This window comes from Tachysurus vachellii, chromosome 5, assembly GCF_030014155.1.
Source record: "Tachysurus vachellii isolate PV-2020 chromosome 5, HZAU_Pvac_v1, whole genome shotgun sequence".
Lineage (NCBI taxonomy): Eukaryota > Metazoa > Chordata > Actinopteri > Siluriformes > Bagridae > Tachysurus > Tachysurus vachellii.
This window is the reverse complement of record NC_083464.1, coordinates 11,500,935-11,513,134: the sequence shown is the minus strand read 5'-3', so window position 1 is coordinate 11,513,134 and position 12,200 is coordinate 11,500,935. Positions and strand designations below refer to the sequence as shown.

The 12,200-nt window shown below is 34.1% G+C and overlaps 1 protein-coding gene across 5 annotated transcripts in view; it reads right to left on the bottom strand.

Moving 5' to 3' along the window:
* The window catches only part of epb41l3a (erythrocyte membrane protein band 4.1-like 3a), a 76,460-nt gene extending 65,477 nt beyond the window's left edge, over positions 1–10,983 (bottom strand). For 2 of the 5 annotated variants that reach the window (XM_060869726.1, XM_060869744.1), the window contains exon 1: positions 10,827–10,983. The gene's annotated coding sequence lies outside the window, so the exon portion shown is untranslated. The other 3 variants (XM_060869728.1, XM_060869730.1, XM_060869727.1) reach the window with 3 other exon arrangements.
* Between the last annotated feature and the right edge of the window lie 1,217 nt (positions 10,984–12,200).

Below are 12,200 nucleotides of genomic sequence, written 5' to 3'. Positions count from 1 at the left end.
CAGGGGCTTACATTTCTTCAGGTCCCTATTAGGGAGCTTTTCATATGCTTTTTGTCAACCTTTTGCTTTGCTGCTGCTGTTTGTTACGAATATCTTGAGTTCATCTTCATTAACTACTTGGTCATAATATTTCTGAAGCCTATTCTGGGAAGACTGGCCATACTGCAGCAAATACCATAGAAACTATTAAATTTTATCATCATGCTGTGCAAAATATTTTTGCTTTTCTTCTCATTTCCAATATATCATGGTGAAGCCTTGATATAAACAGGGCAGGCCACACACACTACAAAATAAATAGACATATAAATAAATAAGCCAGGACCTTATAAAAGTTTCACAGCTGTGGTTATATGAATGCATATTACATGAATTATATAATTTTTTTTTTTTAATTTAGGGTGAGGTCTAGCCAAATGAGCGCAGCTGCTATTTTTAGATAACAAACAGAGCTCATTAAAACTTTTGCATGTTACATATTAACCTTTCACAGAAACAGTTTGAATAGTTGCTAATAGTCAATTAATCAATAATTTAAAAAACTTTTTAAAGTTTATAAATCCTATATACAAATCTTCAAATCAAATCCTATCAAAAACCTGTGGAATGACTTGAAAAGGCCAGCGCCCAAGTGATCCACACAGGCTGTTAGATCTGGAGCCTTCTGCCAGGAAAAGTGGAACAAAATGGCAAAATAACAGTTGCTAAAGTCTTACCCAAAAATACCACAGAGTGCCTTATTATAGGCATGAGGTTCTTTAACTAAGAATAAGTTACTTTTTTCCTTAAAATCTAAAATATTGTTGCTTGTTGATTGATTTTCATAAAAACCTGCAATTTTATTAGTCTTACTTGTAAAAAGGTAACATAAAACATTTAAACGCTGTTAGAGCATGTATTTTTCATTAAAAACAGTCAGATTTTAAGAATAATTATATGTAATGAGGCCAGAGAGGTGTATGATCAGGCTACCAGACCTATTCTAGACAATCTCCTTTATTTATCTAGGTTTTCAACTTAAAAACCCTGTTAGTTTTGCACCTAACATTAAACGTGTAGATTTGCAGAAATACAGCATAAGTTAATCATTTTTGTTAACTGTGTCTATATAGCAGTGATAGAAGTATCTGCTGCTGAATACTTTGCTATGTTGAATGAAATGTCACAGTTCACTGAATGGGTGCGGGCAAGCTTCAGATGATATGTCACTCCAAATTCCAGCTGGCAAACACACATTTAGGGTGTATGCCATTTTAAGATCCTCACACCCAAGCAGTATGTGATAAAGTAAAAGCTATTTGAAACAAAATGTTCTCAAGTCCATAAGTGTGTCTTTGTGAATACACAAAGAATAAAAAGCTTTAATATCTTATCAGATATTCTCATATAACATTTTACTTTAGGGTAAATGATCCATGGACTGCAAGTACTGGGGTCATGCAAATTATTCTTACATTTTAAAACCCCACTATCTCTAGAGGGTCATGGAATGGGTAATGCTAGTATCTGCACTGGCTGGGGTTAATGCACAAAAACTGCAAATATTAGCCCAATATTTTTTCCCAGACAATTTACTCGTCAAAACACTATTCCAGCATACATAATGAAGGTACTAGGTAGCCCAAATTCTGAACGAGGCGTAATATCAAAACCATTTAAAACACATAAAATGTCATTAAAGGAATGAACAAATATTCCATGGGCAAAATAGCCTGGCAACCTCAGCTGACCCTAGGATTTGTCATGTTTTATTCATACTACTGTAAATGTTCCATTAACTTTCATGAATGCTAAATTACCTCAGAGGCACTTTACTGGAATGCATACAAAGCAGATAGAAGGAGATCATCAATATTCTTTTTAAAAAATAAAAAAAAAGGTTGATTTCAAAGTTCCAAAAACATTACTCACAGTACGTCACCCTGTCAGGTGATTTCCCTAGACAGCACTGGACCAAGGGGCTTAGGGAAGGTCATCAAGATAAGACACTGTTTCTAGACTTTTTACTACCACTGGTTGGGACAACGACCATATTAATTGATTCTTCAGTAATGATGTCAGTTTGCAGGCTTGGGAGCTGCTCTAGTTTATGCAGTTCTAATTTCTTGAGAAAAGGAGCTCTAAATGCTCCCTTTACCTCTGTAATGTATGTACTCATGAGGTTAAGAGAAAAAGAATCTATAGGATTTGGGTAGCCATAAATGTTTGCATTCATTCTTCACTGTAGCCAAGACAAACTGTCATTTGGCTTTAATGTATCAGGGTTGGTGTAGGGTCAGAAACTTCGAGTTCAGCAGTTATGCCTGGTTAATGGAAATTTGTACTGCAGAAGTGAGCATAGTGCTGTGGATGGCTTGTATTTAAGCAGAAAGCAGAAAGATAGAGTTGCCTCACATAAACCCTGTAATCTACTGACATTTATAGCTGGAATATTTAATCATATGCTATAATTATTGTAAAAGAATTATATAATTTAATCAGCACTTGTGAAATGCTGAGAACAAACGATTCATAGAAAAGACATTTAGAGCAATTATAAAGATTGTTGAAAATTACAAGTGGTGTCAAGCTGTAACATTAACAGCAACAAGTGTCTGTTAGCCACTTTATGCAATGACAATTTATTTTATATTTAATCAGTTCCTATTTACTCATTTTAACCAGGGGCTTACATTTCTTCAGCTCCCCATTAGGGAGCTTTTCATATGCTTTTTGTCAACCACTTGCTTTGCTGCTGCTGTTTGTTACCAATATCCTGAGTTCATCTTCATTAACTACTTGGTCACAATATTTTTTTTTTTAAAATGGATGTTGCTTTATTTCTTGATTTTGATTGTTACACATAATTAGACCCTATTTTAAAATAATTCTACACAAAGCTTCATATGGAATGCATTCCCATAAAGTAAAATATAAAAAGCCTGACATCACATTAAACAAATTGAAATAAAACAAAATGTCCCTCATGTGACAGCACTACTGTACATCTCTTCTGAATGGCTGAGCAGATCTAGGGAGTAAACCTGCCGCTGCCCTGTCAGCCCTCTCGCTCTCCTGTCTCCTCTCTTAAGTACAATATTTCTGAAGCATATTCTGGGAAGACTGGACATACTGCAGCAAATACAATAGAAACTATTAAATTTTATCATCATGCTGTGCAAAATATGTTTGCTTTTCTTCCCGTTTCCAATATATCATGGTAAAGCCTTGATACTGTATAAACAGGGCAGCACAAGGCCACACACACTACAAAATAAATAGACATATAAATAAATAAGCCAGGAATTTCAAGCACCTTATGAAAGTTTCACAGCTGTGGTTATATGAATGCATATTACATGAATTATATTATTATTATTTTTTTTAATTTAGGGTGAGGTCTAGCCAAATGAGCGCAGCTGCTATTTTTAGATAACAAACAGAGCTCATTAAAACATTAGCATGTTATATATTAACCTTTCACAGAAACAGCTTGAATAGTTGCTAATAGTCAATTAAACAATCATTTTAAAAACCTTTTATTCTTTATAAATCCTATATCAGGTGTACTATTAAAATGATGTTATTCAAGCAGCTGTAAGTAAAACAACCAACCAAATGAGCAAACAAAAACCAGCACATGCCAGACATTCAAATACAGTATAGTGTAGTTTGGTCTGATAGTGTTGATGATTCATTTCATTATACTCTGCATGCTGCCTGTCTGGTCTTTGCTTCAGACACCAACACATTAATTCACATGCAATACTCAAACACACACACAAAGTACTTAAAATCAGATAATATATGAATACAGAATACCAGAGAGGAATGACTTTGTGAGTGTCTGTGTGTGATAGCGAGTAAGAAAAAGATATAAAATTGAGGTGTTATTTTAGGAATATGGTTCTTTCTACAATGTTACTGATGACACTCTGTGCTTCTGCCCACTGGGATCACTGACTGCAGACAGATCTATGTACCTTGATAGTAATGGGTGAAAGCAATCCATGGATAAAAGACAAAATGATATTTATTTTTTATAATCACTGTGCTGTAGGCGACAGATGCATAAGCACAAAGCCATTTCTTCTCCATCAGTGTAAATGCACTATGTAATTTCTAAACACCAGTCCACCCGTTATTCAATCATTAGCTTCTAATTCTAATTCTAATTCACAATGTGTTAAGCTCAATCACATAAGATATATATATACATATATACAAGATATATATATACACACATACACAGACACAGACACACACACACATACTGTACACCACATAAAGAATACAGAAAATGTGAAAAATTCATTGATGAAGTTTAATTATATGACACTAATTAGTATTCTTGGCTTCCTAAACAGGAAACAGACAGTTCTCTTTAGAAGTATGAAGAATTAAAAGTGTGAATTATTAGTAAAAATATAATTTTGGGAGAAAACACTAATATTAAAAAGAATGAAAAGACAAGAATGGGTTTTTACTGGAACAAAGATAAATAGTTTTTCCTATTGTTGAGAGTAAAATCTGAATATGCAGTTGTGTGCAATGAATGAAATGTTAAACAATTACTTTTAAAATAAAGTGCTTGCCAGGGGATTTTGCACACAATCAGCAGCAGTTCTTAAAGCAGAAATTCCTTGTTTGATAAGAGAGATTAGGAGAAAATAGACAGACTGGTTTGAGCTGACATGAAGGCTATTGCCTACAACAGTAGAAGACCACATTGAATTCTACTTCTGTCAGCCAAAGGAAAGTAATCTAAGGCTTATAAAAATGAGGTTTGTTAATAAGCCAGTCACAGGCACAGGTTTGTTAATAAGCCAGTCACTACTGTATCCTCAAATTCTTGTTACTGGCTAGAAACCTCAACCGGTCAAACAGGACTTTCTGAACTACTCAAGCACATCTGGCTACAACAAACGTCATAAAATCACCAAGGTCACACTATTCCTCATTTTGACGTTTGATATGACCATTAATTAACTCTCCTGACCTGTATCTTCATGATTTTATGTATTACACTGCTGTCACATAAATAGCTAATTGCATAATTGCATGAAATGTTCAGGGGTGCCAGAGTTTCAGGAATTAAACCGTCATTTATAACTTAAATAGATATGATTTTCTGCACTTAATACATCTGTGAGATTACCAGATTTGGACAGGAAAAATCATTGGTAACAATAATTGTAAAAATCATTTTTTTCTTTATGATTTAAAGGTGGGGTGTACATTGTTTGAGAAATGCTTCAGAAAACTGAGCCGGGCCGACTAACAAAACAAACGTGTAGCCAATGAGCAGAAAGCAGAAATTCTTGTCAATATGCGGAGGAGAGAGTGTTCAGTGCGCATGTCTGATATTAGCAAAAAAGTAATTGAAACATTGACATGGCGGATAAAAACGAAAAGCGAAAAAAAAGGCTTACGATAAAGCAAGAAGCAGCAGGACCCGGTTTAATATAGTGACACCCTTTTGGGTTAGGGGCTTGTTTGTTTTGGTGATTTCAAATGTCAACATTGGCTTTCAGACATCGTGAACCCCACCTTTAATCACACAGCCTCCTGTGAATTTCAGAATGCCATAGTGTGTTATTCTAAAATATTCGATTCATAACAGAAAAATATACACTATATTTATTTGTACATAACCACCTATTGTTTAGTATCTTGGTTTACTGCCAAACAGTGAGAATACTCAGTGCCTATATAAAGTGAGTTATCTCTGTTTGAAAGAATAGACGGAAACATCAAAAAGCTGAATTTGGTTTAAAGATTGATGCTCAAGGTTGTGATGCCTCCAGCTAAAGCAAAATCTATCTCTCCATGGGAAAACAATGGCTTCCTGATTACAAGCAAAGGTGCTCCTTAACAAACTGATGAGTTCCTTTTCAGACACCCTGAAGATTTGAAAAACTGATCTGCTCTATACACCATGGCTAACACAAATATAAAAAACTCGTTAAATTACAAGATACAGCAGGTGGCTACTTGTAATTTTGTATAAATACCTCAACACACACACGCGCACACACACACAGACACACCACAAAACATAAGTGTAGAGTCTAGTAGAATCATGACATGAAGTAAAGAGATATTGGCCTAAGGCATTGTACAACAAAAAGGCAAAAAGGAAATGTTCTGAATTACTTCAACAGTTTCTTCAACAAATACTATGATATTTTCATTAATGAAAATATCATTTAGTTTAGTAACTGCTAATTCAAAAACAAATAATAAGAGGGTTTTTTTTAACTCTGGTGCAAGAGATGTAATCCCTAGATGAGATCCTACAATTTTTACATTTTTAATGTACATGTACATTTACTATGCTGTGTCATGAATGCAGAATACAGCCTTTATTGAGGGTGCTTGTAACTCATCACTGACAGAGACATAAGGGAACATAAGTCCTCCAACTGTTCATTATTTTCAAAACTCTAATCGGGACCTAAGTATCTAAGATAAGATATCTAAGATATCTAAGATAAGATATCTAAGATATCTAAGAGTATCTAAGATACAAATCTCTTGACACTTGAGTAAGCTTTCAATCAGCAAATAAAATGGCCTCAATCATATAAAAGTGAAATTCCTGTTATAGCTTTAGTGCTCAGTTCACAGATTTGTAAAGTTTGTGAACAGTAGCTAATTCAAGTTTTTTAGACTTGATTCACATATTAATACCGAGCTGCACATTTTACATTTTTAACATAATTCCTCATAAAAATAAGATAAAATAGACATGTTTTTGATGTTGATAGGATATGCCTGTTGATGTAGATGACTGTTCTAGATAGAGAATTTGGTACTTTATGCATACAAGCCCCAAACATTTCAAATCTCCCATTAAATATACAACATATTAACATATGGCAAAAAAGCCTCATAAGCTGGAAACAGCCCTTGTTTAATCACTAATGACATCCAGTCTCAGTATGCTACAAGAGTATGCTTTAGAAGAACAGAGGCACTTAAATCTGTTCAATAGTAAATGAATATTAGTACATGAAAAGTCAATGCTGTCCCCATGGAGTCACTCTGCATTGATCACATAATGCAATCGCTGTGTACAGCTGGAAGCCATATAAACCCCTGACAGCTACTGTGTAATTATAAAGCACTACATGTTATCTGATTCAGTTCCAAGCTGCAAATAAGGTGATGACGATCAAATGAGAACTTATCTGAATATAATGTGACTGTTACAGTGTATACAGTATATAAGTTGACCTTTTTGGATAGAATAGCACATTGTACAGAATATAAGAAATAAATGGTGGTTGTCTTGTCATGCATGTTAACACTAAAGTATTGATATACTATGAGTGTCCTCATCTATTTTGTACTATATACTATGAGTGTCCTCATCTACCAATTTTCCTAGTCAAACAAACCCTGAGGCAACTGAAATAATTAGAGAGCTGTGGTGTTTATGTGTGAGATCTGATGTTGTAATTGTAATTATAACTTATGAATTAATATTTAACCATGTCTTGTTTTAGAACACTGATTGTTAACCATACTGTATGTACACTATACATATATTCTAAGATTTAATATATTATTTTGTAGATAGATATAGCAGTTACAGCAGCACATCTGGAATCTATATGTCATTTAAGGGTGGGCATGTAAGAATATTACTCATTATACTTGACAGTGTTGACATATCACAATTAATAACAGATCACAATATTCAGGTTTTCTAACATTTACAAACAGTAGCTGTGAAGCTGAGATCAATTACATTTGTATTTAATATAAATAATTCTACAGCAAAAAGGAAAAAGTAGTACTCTATTATTATTGCTGTGGAACATCTAATAAACAATTGTTTCTAATGGAATACCTTTACATCTGAATATATAGCTGTTTTATATGTAAGAAAATGCTATATATTTACCTAGATTAAAAAGTCATTGCAAGTATACATAATTATATATATATATATATATATATATATATATATATATATATATATATATATATATATATATATATATATATATATATACATACATATATACACACACACACACACACACCAGAAAACCAAACCAGAAAACCAAATACATAGCTGTTTTATATGTAAGAAAATGCTATATATTTACCTAGATTAAAAGGTCATTGCAAGTATACATATATATATATATATATATATATATATATATATATATATATATATATATATATATATATATATATATATATATATATGTATATACACACACACACACACATATATATATATATATATATATATATATATATATATATATATATATATATATATATATATATACACACACACACACACCAGAAAACCAAACCAAATAAAAAATTAATTTCTGTTCACCTGAAACCTTCATATATGCTCCATTAGCACAATGAGTCTTCAGAGACCAGGATCGAGACACCAGAAGATGCAGTATATAAGATGTGAAATATTTACTACCTCATATAAGCATTCAGGCATTCACAGAATAGAGAAATGTATAATTTTTCAGCAATGTATTCAATCAAGTAAAATAACAGCAAAGTATAATGATTCACTCCTCTAACAGTGCTTCATGACTTGATGGTAAATCAGGGGACTGTGATTTATTACAGTTGATCAATAGCAATCATTTGGCTTTATGCAGAGCTGATGCTTTCAGGGCTTGGGATGAATGCAATGGTCCACATTGGAAAAACACCTGATGTTTCCCTTAATACTCTCCTAACAGCATTTTAAACAGGGGGAGCAGGCCATTTGATATTAATGAGATAAAGCACAATAAAACATTCACAGCACAGTCAATGAAGAAATGGTTAGATGTCATACTGTGGGTGTTTTTAATCTGTGCATTTGTAAGCCTTCAGAAATTGCTGCATTTAATCCTTCACGCTGGAGTTTAGCAGATTAAAAGCCAGACAAATAGTTAAAACCCAAAGCAAGACACTGTCTCATAGACAAACATAATCTAACATTTTTCTGTACAAAATCTTACAAAATGTGAACAAAATTTGCAGCATTCTCTTGACCTGTGTAAATGTCACAGTCATCATTACTTGAGTTAAGGGATATGCTGCTTTGCAGGGAAAGGGGAGAACTAATCCTAGCTGTAAAAACTATTAGCTATAGATTTAAAGACTGACCTATAAGAAAGTAGCTTGTTGTGGAAGCTGTTTGATTTTGAAGTGAGCACACCTCGTGGTAACCCACATTTCCTTGGAGTGTTTTGTGAATGAGTATGCGTCCCAAAATGGAAACCATCTGGATACACTGATGCCCACATGGGGCTGCTGTGTGAAATGCCTCTGTTGATTTATACCATCACATAAACTGTAGGCAATGAAGGTATGGCATGACAATTCAGATTTTATCCAACCACAGCACACTCTCAGTGATTTATAAATGTACTTACAAATGTAGAGCATCCAGCACATCCAGGGTCGATCCATCCGTTACGATGAAGATCCGGGATCGTTCACAATAGAAAGGGATGGGAAATTAAATCATAAAACATTTTTATATTAACTGTCTGGTAACATTGATATAATAGCATTTAGTTACTAAGGCTTTATGCCTTAGCTATCCTTATATAGCAATGAAACAAATAAAAGTCTGCAGATTTTGTACTGAGACTGCACAGTAAACACTTAATTTGGAGCACGTGTACACCTACACAATCATGAAATTATCTAATCAGTCAATCAAATGGCACCAATGCAATGCATAAAAATACGCACATACAGGCCAGTGGTTTAACCGTTGAATGATTGTTTGACAGGTTCACCAAAACTAGACAAGTGATGACTGGAAAAACTTAGCCCGGTCTATTGAATTTCGATTTCTGCTAAGGCACATTAATGGTAGGATCAGAATTTGGTGCCAACAGCATAAATCTATGGACCCAACTTGCCTTGTGTCAATAGTCCAGGCTGGTGAAGGTGCTATAATGGTGTACTGAAGGTTTTCTTGAGACACTTTGGGTCTGTTAATACCAATCAATCATTACTTGAATGCAATAGCCTATCTGAGTATTGCTGCTAACCATGTGTATCATCTTCTAATGGTTACATCTACATTATCAATAGCATGATAAAGCACATCACAAAGCAAAACTGGTTTCATGAACGTTACAAACTTCAATCATGCAATCATGACAACATGGACCAGAATCTCAAAGGAATGTTTTCAACTTTTGTGGAATCCATGTCATGAAGAATGGAAGCTGCTTTGAGAGCAAAGCATGAACATAAGCATTACTGTGTTCCTAATAAAGTGTTCAGTGTGTACATATGGAGCTTCCAGACTGACTGGTAACGGATCAGTGGTTCTGAGCAGCTAACATTGGATTATGAAACTTAAATGCATTTCATTTATTCATAAAATGTCTTATTGCATATTTAGGTGCACAGATTTATTCAAATTATTGACAAGTAGCTAAAAAAATGATTTTAGATGCACTAAAATCTTTAAGAAAGATTTTTCATTCCTCGTCAAAGAAATAAAGTTTCTTGAATTAAAAACAAAACTACAATAGACAAATAGGGCAAATGTATGAAATTAAAAACAAAATATCTGCCTTCAAAGCCTGTAATTGGAGAAACATGTACAGAGTGTGAGCCAGTGCAGTGAACCAAGGCTGGAAATCAAACACTGAATGGCAGCAACAAATAACAGTAATAATAAGACAACCATCCAATAAGAAACTACAACAAACGAGTGAAATGATACTGTCATTAAAAACTGTTCTAGCATATAAGATACCTAGTGATTCTAAAGCGCACGAACAGATGTTTCACCTCTAAACCGTTATGTGGGACGAAGCGCATTATAAAGACATACATACCTGTTCAGAAATTCAGTTTGGTTACTCCAAAACACAGCGTGCCAAAAATCACCAGTATGCGTCATGCGTATCCAACATGCGTAAAGGAGACCCGAAAGCCACTTACTTGTACACATGCACGATCACGAGCGCGCACACACACGAGCGCGCGCACACATATTTCATGAATGTGATGTAGCTGCAGAACCTGAAGCCAGCCTTCTAATGGACGCCCCTTTTGAAACACAGCCTCGCGCGCACAGCTTTCCAAGTCACGCCCATTTATGATAAGTTGGTATGTCATGGTGGAACGCTATTGGCTAACTCAGGTGTCATTCAGTACAAATTCAGAACCTGCGTTTACAAATAATGTTCAGTAGTTCAGTAGTTTGTGCAATAAGTACATGAAAGTAACCACAATAACCGCATGATGAAAATGGGCCCTTAAATGTATACAGGGATGGTGTTAATAAAAAATAAAAAAAAAAAAGGCTAAAAATAAATTCGTTTGTAATAAAGAAATAGAAATAAAATATATTTTAAACTATAGTACAAAATTATAAATAATTCCAAATAATACGTTTCGTGTGTTAAATCAATTTGCTGCAAGGAGCAAAAGAATCAGTTAAATTACCCACCTATGAATTAACTGCTTTATCCTAGTCAGAGTTACAGTTCATCTAGATTATTTCTTGAAAAACTGGGTGTAAATTTCTACCTTCTAATTACCTAGGGGCAATTTATCACTGCCAGTCCAACCACCAGCATGTTTTTGTGAGGTGGGAGGAAATCAGATACAATGGAGAAAACCCATAAAAGAGACAAAGAGAACAACCAAAGCTCAGGATCAAACTATGGACCTGCTAGGACTTTAGAGCTCTGGAGTCTCTAATACCCACATGTTGGCCAGCTGATAAACTATTAAAATGGAATTGTAAATTTATAGTCGATTTTTTAAAATTAAATATCATATAAAAGCATTTGCAAAGACATCAGTAACTTACATTTAATTCAGCAGAGCTCTAAGAACCTGTCAAATCAGCTAAACCTTCTCTAATGAATTACAATTTCTACAAATCCCAGTTTCTATAGTATTTGTGATTGATTAACATTAATTATGCTAGTTATCTCTGCAATCTTTATATCGAAGTAAAAGACACAGTGAACAGTCAATCAAGGAAATAAGAGAGAGACACACAGCTTGAAGGGGCTTGTAATAGCACGAGCAACTTGTATGGCTCAGGGTAGATAACATGTGGCCAGGCTAGTGAAGTAAGAAAAGAAGAGACAAAAGTGTTTTGTGTATTGTATAAATTCATGAATAACGTCTTTATAATAATCTGATCCATGGGATTTACTATTATACCCTCATGCCATCTAAACTGTAGGTCTAGT